The sequence below is a fragment of the Trichechus manatus genome, unplaced genomic scaffold, assembly GCF_000243295.1.
Source record: "Trichechus manatus latirostris isolate Lorelei unplaced genomic scaffold, TriManLat1.0 scaffold00266, whole genome shotgun sequence".
Classification (NCBI taxonomy): Eukaryota; Metazoa; Chordata; class Mammalia; order Sirenia; family Trichechidae; genus Trichechus; species Trichechus manatus.
The window spans coordinates 526,573-536,134 of NW_004444202.1; positions in this window are offsets into that span (position 1 = coordinate 526,573).

Below are 9,562 nucleotides of genomic sequence, written 5' to 3' on the forward strand. Positions count from 1 at the left end.
CCATGCTTACAAACCACTGGCTAATAGAAGAAATCAGAGATGGAATCAAAAAATTCCTAGAATCAAATGAGAATGAAAACACATCATACCAAAACTTTTGGGACACAGCAAAGGCAGTCCTGAGAGGACAATTTACAATTTATAGCAATAGATGCACACATCAAAAAAGAGGAAAGGGACAAAATCAAAACATTAACTACACAACTCAAAGAAATAGAAAGAGAACAGCAAGAAAAAGCCCACAGCCACCAGAAGAAAGGAAATAATAAAGATCAGAGCAGAAATAAATGAAACAGAGACTAGAAAAACAATAGAATCAACAAAACCAAAAGTTGGTTCTTTGAAAGGATCAACAAAATTAATAAACCACTGACCAAACTGACAAAAGAAAAACAGGAGAGGGTGCAAATAACCCAAATAAGAAATGAACTGGGAGACATTACGACAGACCCAACTGAAAATGAAAAATCCTGCATGTGAATGTTTATAGCAGCTTTATTCATTATTGCCAAAATGGAAAGCCCCAAGATATCCTTCAATAAATTATTGGATGAACCAACTCTGATACATACATACAATGGAATATTAATCAGAAATAAAAAAGCAATGAGCTATCAAGGGATGGAAATACATGGATGGAATTTAAATATGTAAATATTGTCAAGTGTAAGAACCCCGTCTGAAAGACTATACACTTTTATTATTATTATTCCATTTATATGACATTATGGAAAAAGAAAAACTATAGTGAAAGGTAAAAGATCAGTGGTTGCCAGGAGTTTGGCTTGGGGGTTTAATAGGTTAAGCACAGTGGATTTTTAAGGTGGTAAAATTATTCTCTATGATGCTTTAATGATGGCCACATGTCACTATCCTTTTGTCAAAACACGTAGACTTGTAAACTACAAAGAGTGAACCTTAATGTATGCAAATTAAAAATGAATGTTAGTTTGAGGAATCCCAAGAAAAAAATGCATAATTTAACACCATAATCTAATTATTAAATATGTATGAAATATCCCCACTGAAGAGAGTGGAAGAAGTGGTTGCTGACTTTAATAACTGGAAATAAGTGGAATTGGTAAGGCTAAAGGCAAAGAAACTGTACACAAGTGCTTTAGTGGATAAAGCTTTTTTTCATGAGGTACAGATTAATAATTTTGAAATTACTATACATATTTGGAGCCCTGGTGGTGCAATGGTTGAGAGCTCAGCTGCTAACCAAAAGGTCAGTAGTTTGAACCCACCAGCCACTCTTTGGAAACCCTATGGGGCAGTTCTACTCTGTCCTATATGGTCACTATGAGTTGGACTTGATGGCAATGGGTTTGGTTTTTGGTGTTTTTATACATGTTTACTGAAATTGCAATTAAGCAAATGGATGCCACGTGGTGGGTGCTAGATTCCTCACTTTTGGAGTGGTAAGTCACAGATAAGCAAGGCGGGGGATTGGCTAGAATGATCTATAAGGTAATGGATTAGGATTAGAGACATCAGTATGACCTCATGCTTACTTTAATATAGATACAGATGGCTACATATAGAAATATTTATAAATATGTTTATATCCACATTTTAGTATGCTCAAATATATTTCCTTTCTCTGCTTGCTCAGGGTGCCTGGAAGAAAAGACATCCCAGTAACAACAAGCACACAGAGAGCCCAGATCTTGGTTTTTAGAATAAAAGGAACCAGGGCTCCTTGGAGAAAGGGCTGATTCTAACTGAGGCAGGAAATAAACAAAATGAGCCTGGAGTATTATGTAGTTGAGTTGATTTCAACTCATGGAGACCCCACGGGTGTCAGGGAAGAATTGTGCTCCATAGGATTTTCAATGACTGATTTTTCAGAAATAGATCACAAGTTCTTTTTTCCGAGGCACCTCTCTGTGGACTCAACTACCAACCTTTTGGTTAGCAGCCAAGCACTTAACCGTTTGTGCCACCCAGGTATGCCTCCAAAACCACAGTTTAATCATGAGAAAAACTTCAGACAAATTCCAGTAAAGATGCATCCTACAAAATACCTCACTACTAATCTTCAACCTACCCAGGTCATCTACAAAAAAGGAAAGTCTGAGACCTAAGGAGACACAATGACTAAATGTAATATGGTCTCTTGGAATAGGAGGGGAAAAAAAAAGCTAAAAAATCAGAAAATCTGAATAAACGATGGAGTTTAGTTCAGTAAATAAATAAAGACAGACTTGGGAATGGAACTCGTTCATAATCCGGAGACTGCCTGTAGTTCTGTAATAAAGGCTGCCTCTAAGTCTTCCTTTCATAATTCCAACATCTTGATCATTTCAGTGTTCCTGTCTGTTGATTCTCTTTTCACATGAGAGTTGAGATTCCCTGGTTCTTTGTACGCCTAGTAATTGTGGATCGTATCTTGGACATTTTAAATATTATAAGACTCTGGGTCTTATTTACATGATATGAAAATTGTTGATATTTTTCTTTTAACAAAATAGGTTCTGGCCACAATTCCAACACGTTTTATGTAGTCTGTGTCACCAACATCAGTTGGTATCTTTAGAGTGCTATCTAGGTCTGTCTCACATGTGCACTATGCAATGGACAGTGTAGGAGCTGACCAGTGATCTGTTGGTTTAGTTCTCAAAGTCATTTATCTGCTAATTGGGATGAGATCCGCACATCTGCAGCTCAGAGGTGAGACCAGGAGCTCATAAACAACTTTCTGGGATTTCTCCTCCTTCTCTGTGATTTCTCTGGTCCTCTCTGGCTTCCTGGAGCTTCCCTTTCCAATCCTTCAGCCAGAAAACTGGGTGTTAATTAACCTCCCCCCTGCCAACAGATGTGCACTTACATGGCTCTGCCTGCATCTAGATCCATGTGGTGGAAGGAGAGGGGAAAAAAAAGTGGCCAACTGGTAATTTCCCTGCCAGTTTAGTGAGAAGTGGTCACAATTGCTGACACATTTATTTTAAAGAGCTACAAATTTGGAAAGAATACACAGAGTCACTGTACCAAAAAGAATAGTTAACATTCAATCATTTCAGGAGGTAGCATATGATGAGGAAACAATGGCACTGAAGGAAGAGGTCCAAGCTGCACCGAAGACACTGGAGAAAAACAAGGCTCCAAGAATTGACCGAATATCAACTGAGATGTTTCAACAAATGGGTACAGTGCTGGAAGCACTCACTTGCCTATGCCAAGAAATTTGGAAGACAGCTACCTGGCCAACAGACTGGAAGCGACCCATATCTGTGCCCTTTCCAAAGAAAGGTGATCCAACAGAATGCAGAAATTATCGAACAATATGGATAATTTCCGTTAATATCACACACAAGTAAATTTTTGCTGAAGATCAATCAAAAGTGATTGCAGCAGTACATCAACAGGAAATTGCCAGAAATTCAAGCCGGAATCAGAAGAGGACATGGAACAAGGGATATCATTGCTGATGTCAGATGGATCCTGGATGAAAGCAGAGAATACCAGAAGGATGTTTACCTGTGTTTTATTGACTGTGAAAAGGCTTTTGACTGTGCAGATCATAACAAATTATAGATAACATTACAAAGAACGGGAACTCCAGAACACTTAATTGTGCTCATGAGGAACTTGTACATAGACCAAGAGGCAGTCGTTTGAACAGAACAAGGGGATACTGCATGCTTTAAAATCAGGAAAGGTTTACATCAGGGTTGTCTCCTTTCACCATACTTATTCAACCTGTATGCTGAGCAAATAATCAGAGAAGCTGGACTCTATGAAGAAGGACGTGGCATCAGGATTGAAGGAATACTCATTAACAGCCTGCAGTATGCAGGTGACACAAACCTGCTTGCTGAAAGTGAAGAGAACTGGAAGCAATTATTGATGAAGATCAAAGACTACAGCCTTCAGTGTGGATTACACCTCAACATAAAGAAAACAAAAATCCCCACAACCAGACCAATAAGCAACATCACAATAAACGGAGAAAAGATTGAAGTTATCAAATATTTCATTTCACTTGGATCCATAATCAATGCCCATGGACGCAGCAGTCAAGGAATCTAAATGACACATGCATCGGGCAAATCTGCTGCAAAAGACCTCTTCAAAATATTAAAAAGCAAGGATGTAATTTTAAGGACTAAGGTGCACCTGACCCAAGCCATGGTGTTTTCAGTTGTCTCATATGCATGTGAAAGCTGGACAATGAGTAAGGAAGACCAAAGAAGAATTGATGCCTTTGAATTATAGTGTTGGCGAAGAATACTGAATATACTAAGGACTGCCAGAAGAGCAAATAAATCTGTCTTGGAAGAAGTACAGCCAGAACGCTCCTTAGAAGTGAGGATGGCCAGACTTCGTCTCATATACTTTGGACATGTTACCAGGAGAGACCAGTCCCGAGAAGGACATCATACTTGGTAAAGTAGAGGGTCAGCAAAAAAGAGGAAGACCCTCGACGAGATGGATTGACACAGTGGCTGCAACAATGGGCTCAAGCAGAACAAGAATTGGGAGGATGGTGCAGGACCGGGCAGTGTTTCCTTCTCTTGTACATGGGGTTGCTATGAGTCAGAACTGAGTGGACGGCACCTAACAACACTAACAGTAAATTTCCTCCTAAGGGACTGCTTTCCCTTTACCAACATATTTTTTCATGAAGTTTTTATTTATATTCAGTCCTAAGTATTTCTTAGTTTCCTTTATGACTTCCTTTTTAATCTGTGTTATTTACTAATATTTTTAATGCAAGTGTGATTGATAGTATTATCTTGTTTCCAATTATATGGGAATTTTTATTTATTTATTTGGGTAACTTTTGATTTTGATATGATCCTAACTTATAGAAAATTTGCAAGAATATGGTAAAAAGAGCCCCTATATGCCCTTTACCTTCATCCTTATTTACCAATCATTAACATTTAGCCCCCATTTGCTTAATCATTTTTTTCTCTTTCTACCTCCCCCACCCCGCGCACACACACACACACACACACCTTTTTTTTTCTGAACAATTTTTTTAAGAATAGGTTGTGGATATCATGTACTCTTTCGCTAAATACTTCAGTATGTATTCCCAAAAAGAAGGAAAATGTCTTACATAAGTACAGTGCAATTAATATCAAGTGTATCACATTGATACAATGCTATTATTTCCTCCACAATCTATATTCAAATTTCACCAATTGTACCAATAAGGTCTGTTATAACTTATAGCTGTTTTTCTTTCTTAGTCCTGTATCTGATGGAGGATTACCCATTGCATTTAGCTGTCATGGAGCTGTTCTTTTGTCATTTATTTCTTAACCTATTTTTTTATGCTTCCATACCAGTACTGGTCCTTTTTCAAGTTCTGTGGCTTGTGTTCTGGTAAAACTTCTCTATTGGAATGTTTTGTACCATTTTAAGTTTAGTGCATCAAGGGCAGGACGCCCTCTCTTCCTTGCTATAGCCTTGCCATTACCATGGCATATTATTATCTTCTTACATTTCTGCTTTCCTAAAACTCAGGATAATTTTGGTAGCTGCTCTTCTCTCTACCTTGTGTCAGTTGCAAAGCTCAGTTACTTGGTTTACACCAGAGTGGATCATTGATCTGGTGCGAGCTACACTTGGGAGTTTTTTCATTTCTGGAGGACAAACTTTAAGATTTGACTTTTGTCCTTGAGCAAGCAGTACTTAATCCCCTAGCGTGAAACATGTATTCTTGTATTTACATCCAAACTATTCTATTCTCTTTGAGCCAGCCTGTACCCAAAGCTGGAACGGGTCTCCCCTGGGCTTGTTCTACGTGAACGCTTGCACTGTACGGAATGGCACTTCATCCATCTCACGGGCTGACGCCTGTCAATCGTATTCCCCTGACTCTGCAGCAGAGTTGGAATGCATGATGCTCCAGGCTGTGGGAGCCACTGCACTGCAAAGGAGTGACAGTTTTCTAATTTTATAACTGGGATTCAAGTTAAGTCTTCTATTATTAATACTAGGTAGAAGTATGTACCAAATGCCTACTTACGTCAAATTCTTGTCTCTGCGACCGGAGCTGTTTATGGTCATTTTCCTGCTACTTTATTGAAACTGGTCTTCTATCACATTGACCTTATCAGCCTATAATATCTAAATTATGTGTTATATTACTTCTGGTGTTCAGGAAATTGTTGTAGTGTACCTATCACATATAGAAGAGCTGATCAGTTTGGTTTAGGATTTCATATTTTAATTTATAAAATTGTTATCAGCATAGTGTTAAACACTGTTTCTGACTGTTTCGAAAACTGCAATGTACAGTCAGAAAGAGAAATGCCGTCCTAATACATGGATGAACCTTGAAAACATTACGTTACGTGAAATAAGTTGGACACAAAAGGACAAGATCCCACTTATTTGAAAAGGCAAACGTACAGACAAAAGTAGATGGGTCATTACCAGAAGCTGGGGGAGCGGAATGGAGAGTTATTGCTGAATGGATACTGAGTTTCTGTTTCAAATGACAACAATGTTTTGGAGGCAGATGGTGGGGTGAGTTATATGACAATGTGAATATAATTAATGTCCCTGAATTGTACACTTAAAAACAGAGTGGCAAGTTTTGTGTTACATATATTTTACCATGATGAAAATTTTCAAAAGAACTGAAATGTTAAAAACAAAACAAAAAAACTTGCAATGCGTTTATCCTTAGTTCTGGTAAGATGAAATTATAGTTTCCCCTTTTTTTGAATCAAAAAACTATACTGTCTTCTCAACCATAAAACTTCATTCTTAAGTAGCTCAGTGACTAATTGAAATAAAAAGTTCTCCAAGTGGTATCTGTTCTCGTTAACTTGTGCAAAGTGTATATGTGCGTCTGTCTTTGTACCACCACTTCCTTCCCCCCAATACTTTGTTCTTGCTGTTCCTCAAACACACTGGGCCTGTTTCCCCTCAGGTCTTTGTGTACCTTTAGGATGTTCAGGCTGAAGTACTAACATGTATTTCAGGTTCCTCTTGTCTAAATAAAACTGTGATAGTTGGTTAAATGGCCATTTGAGACTGCCCAAACCCATACAGCATTCTTTAGTTTCTTATTGACCTCAAAATTCAACCTTCCTTTACAAAGCTCTGGCAGTGCAGTGGTTAAGAGCTTGGCTGCTAACCAAAAGATTGGCAGTTCGAATCCACCAGCCGGTCCTTGGAAAACCTATGGGGCAGTTCTACTCTATGAGTGGGAATCAACTTGACCTCAACAGGTTTGTTTTTTGTTTTTTTTTTCTTTACAAAAGCTAGAAGACAAAGTCTTCCAGGAACACATAGAAGAAAAGCAGCATAGAGTAATTAGTGATTCATTGCCCAGGCTCATGTACTAAATTTGGATCCTATCCCACCACTTACTAGCCAGTGTACTTTGGGCAAATTACTTTATGGTTCCAGGTTCAGTGACCTACCTGTACCAACCTCACAGGGTTAATTAATCAGTGCAATCAATCATTGTGGGCTCTCACTTTGTGGCAGGCCTTCTAGGCACTGGAAACCCAGCCCCAAACATCACGTGTGACTGGGAGGGAGACAATCAACTGAGAAGTCATTGAAACCTACACCGTGCCATCTGGTGATAAGTTCTATGGGGACAAATCATGTGCGGAAGTGACACGGGAAGGCTGGAGGTGAGGGCTAACCATTTTAAACTGAGCCATCCAGAAACACCTCACAGGGAAGACGACATTACAGCAGAGCCCTGAGGAGGAGAGGGGCCTCGTGGTGAGAAGCTGAGAAGGAAGAAGAGTCTAGCAAGCACAAACGTCCTGCGGTTAAAGCCCACCTGTACTGTTCAAGGAACCACAGGGACACACGCCCTCCCTGACTCTGCATCAGTCTATAAGGGACAGATGACAGCGTGAGAGTTTTTGTTTCAATTTGCCACTGAGTTATTGTGTTTAGATTTGTTGAACATTAAATGCACAACACACCCTAATTTAACAGTGATTTTATATATTTCTGGGCAAATCCTAGCATGGCTTAAAAAGAGAGCTCCAGGAACGAACATCTCCAAACAATGAGGGGGAGTGGCGCGGTGGGGAGGGGGCGATGGGTGGACAGCGACAGTGACAAGGAGGGGTGGTAGCTGGTAGAGTCTGAGGATCAGAGTCAAAGCTAGGGGCTTTTATAGAGAAAGAAAACCCATTGCTATCAATTCTGACTCATAGCGACCTTATAGGACAGAGTACAACTGCCCCATAGGGTTTCCAAGGAGTGGCTGGTAGATTTGAACTCCCAACCTTTTGGTTAGCAGCCAAGCTCTTAACCTCTGGGCCAGCAGGGCTCCTTTTATCAAGAAGGCGGGGCAAAGGGTTGGAAAGGGAAGGCAGTAAGTAGGAAACACTGCCAGGACTGGAGAGGGATCCAGGCGAAGCCATGTCTCCTGTGAAAGCAGGTTCAGGCAGAGCTGCCCCTGTCACCTTGGCCACATGCCGCAATCACCTGGGAGGTATAATCCCCAGACTCTGATCACTGGGGTCTACACGCAGAAACTCAGATTAATTCGTTGGTTTGGGGTGTGGCCTGAGTTATCAGGAGTTTTAATAGCTCTCCAGGTGAGTCGAATGTGCAACCCAGGTGGAAAACCACTACCTTACAGCACAAAGGTGAGGGGAGCATTCAGAAGCCATTCAGGGTTGTTGAGAGATGTGCGTGAAATGATACCTGTAAGAGATTAGCGCAAGCCTTGACCCATTGTCAGCTGTTATAAATGTCCTCTGTTGACTTCATTCCTCAGCCTCCAATGCTTAAATTCTGGCATAAGTAATAAGGTGACAGTTTCTTCTGCAGGATGTGATTAACAACGAACTGATACAGCCATCTCAGTGGAATTCTTTACTCCATCCAAGATAACATTCCTCCAACAATGCACGGTCAGCCCAAAGTCCTCTCTAGGAAGTAGCCAATCCTTACCTCACATTACAAATACAACTACAGATGAGATTGAGTTGAATCAGTAAAAGTTTTGTTTTCTCTCATAATTTGTTTGGGAATCGAGCAGATCTGTCTGAATAACTAGTCACCATATTGAATCTAACTTCCAGTTTTCCTTTGGGATAAATAGGCCATGCATGAATTTAAGCCAATTAATTTACTATCTGCTACTCTGCTATACTGTAGAATAAGAAAAGTGACAGATAGCCTCAAATATTACATGGCTATCTTTATGACTAAGGAACAAGCTAATATATTTTCCCATGCTTCTCTTATCTGATATTAATAAAAAGTTAAGGCCTCAATCTTCACAGTTAAAAAAGAAACGATTCAACCAGAGGCCTAAGGAATTTATAAAGACACATAGATCTTTTCAGAGCTAATATTTAAACCTTTTAAATAAGTAGAAAAGGAAATGATTAGACAAACTACATCATCAGGTTTTCATTTAAAGTCTTCACTTTCAGATTGAAAGAGATTATCTTTCTAAAATGATCATTTTGAAAGAGTCCAAACCAGTTGCCGTGGAATTGATTCCAACTCATGGCAACTCCATGTGTATCAGAGTAGAACTGTGCTCCATAATGTTTTCTATGGCTGACTTTTTGGAAGTAGATCACTAAGACTTTCTTCTGAGGCACCGCTG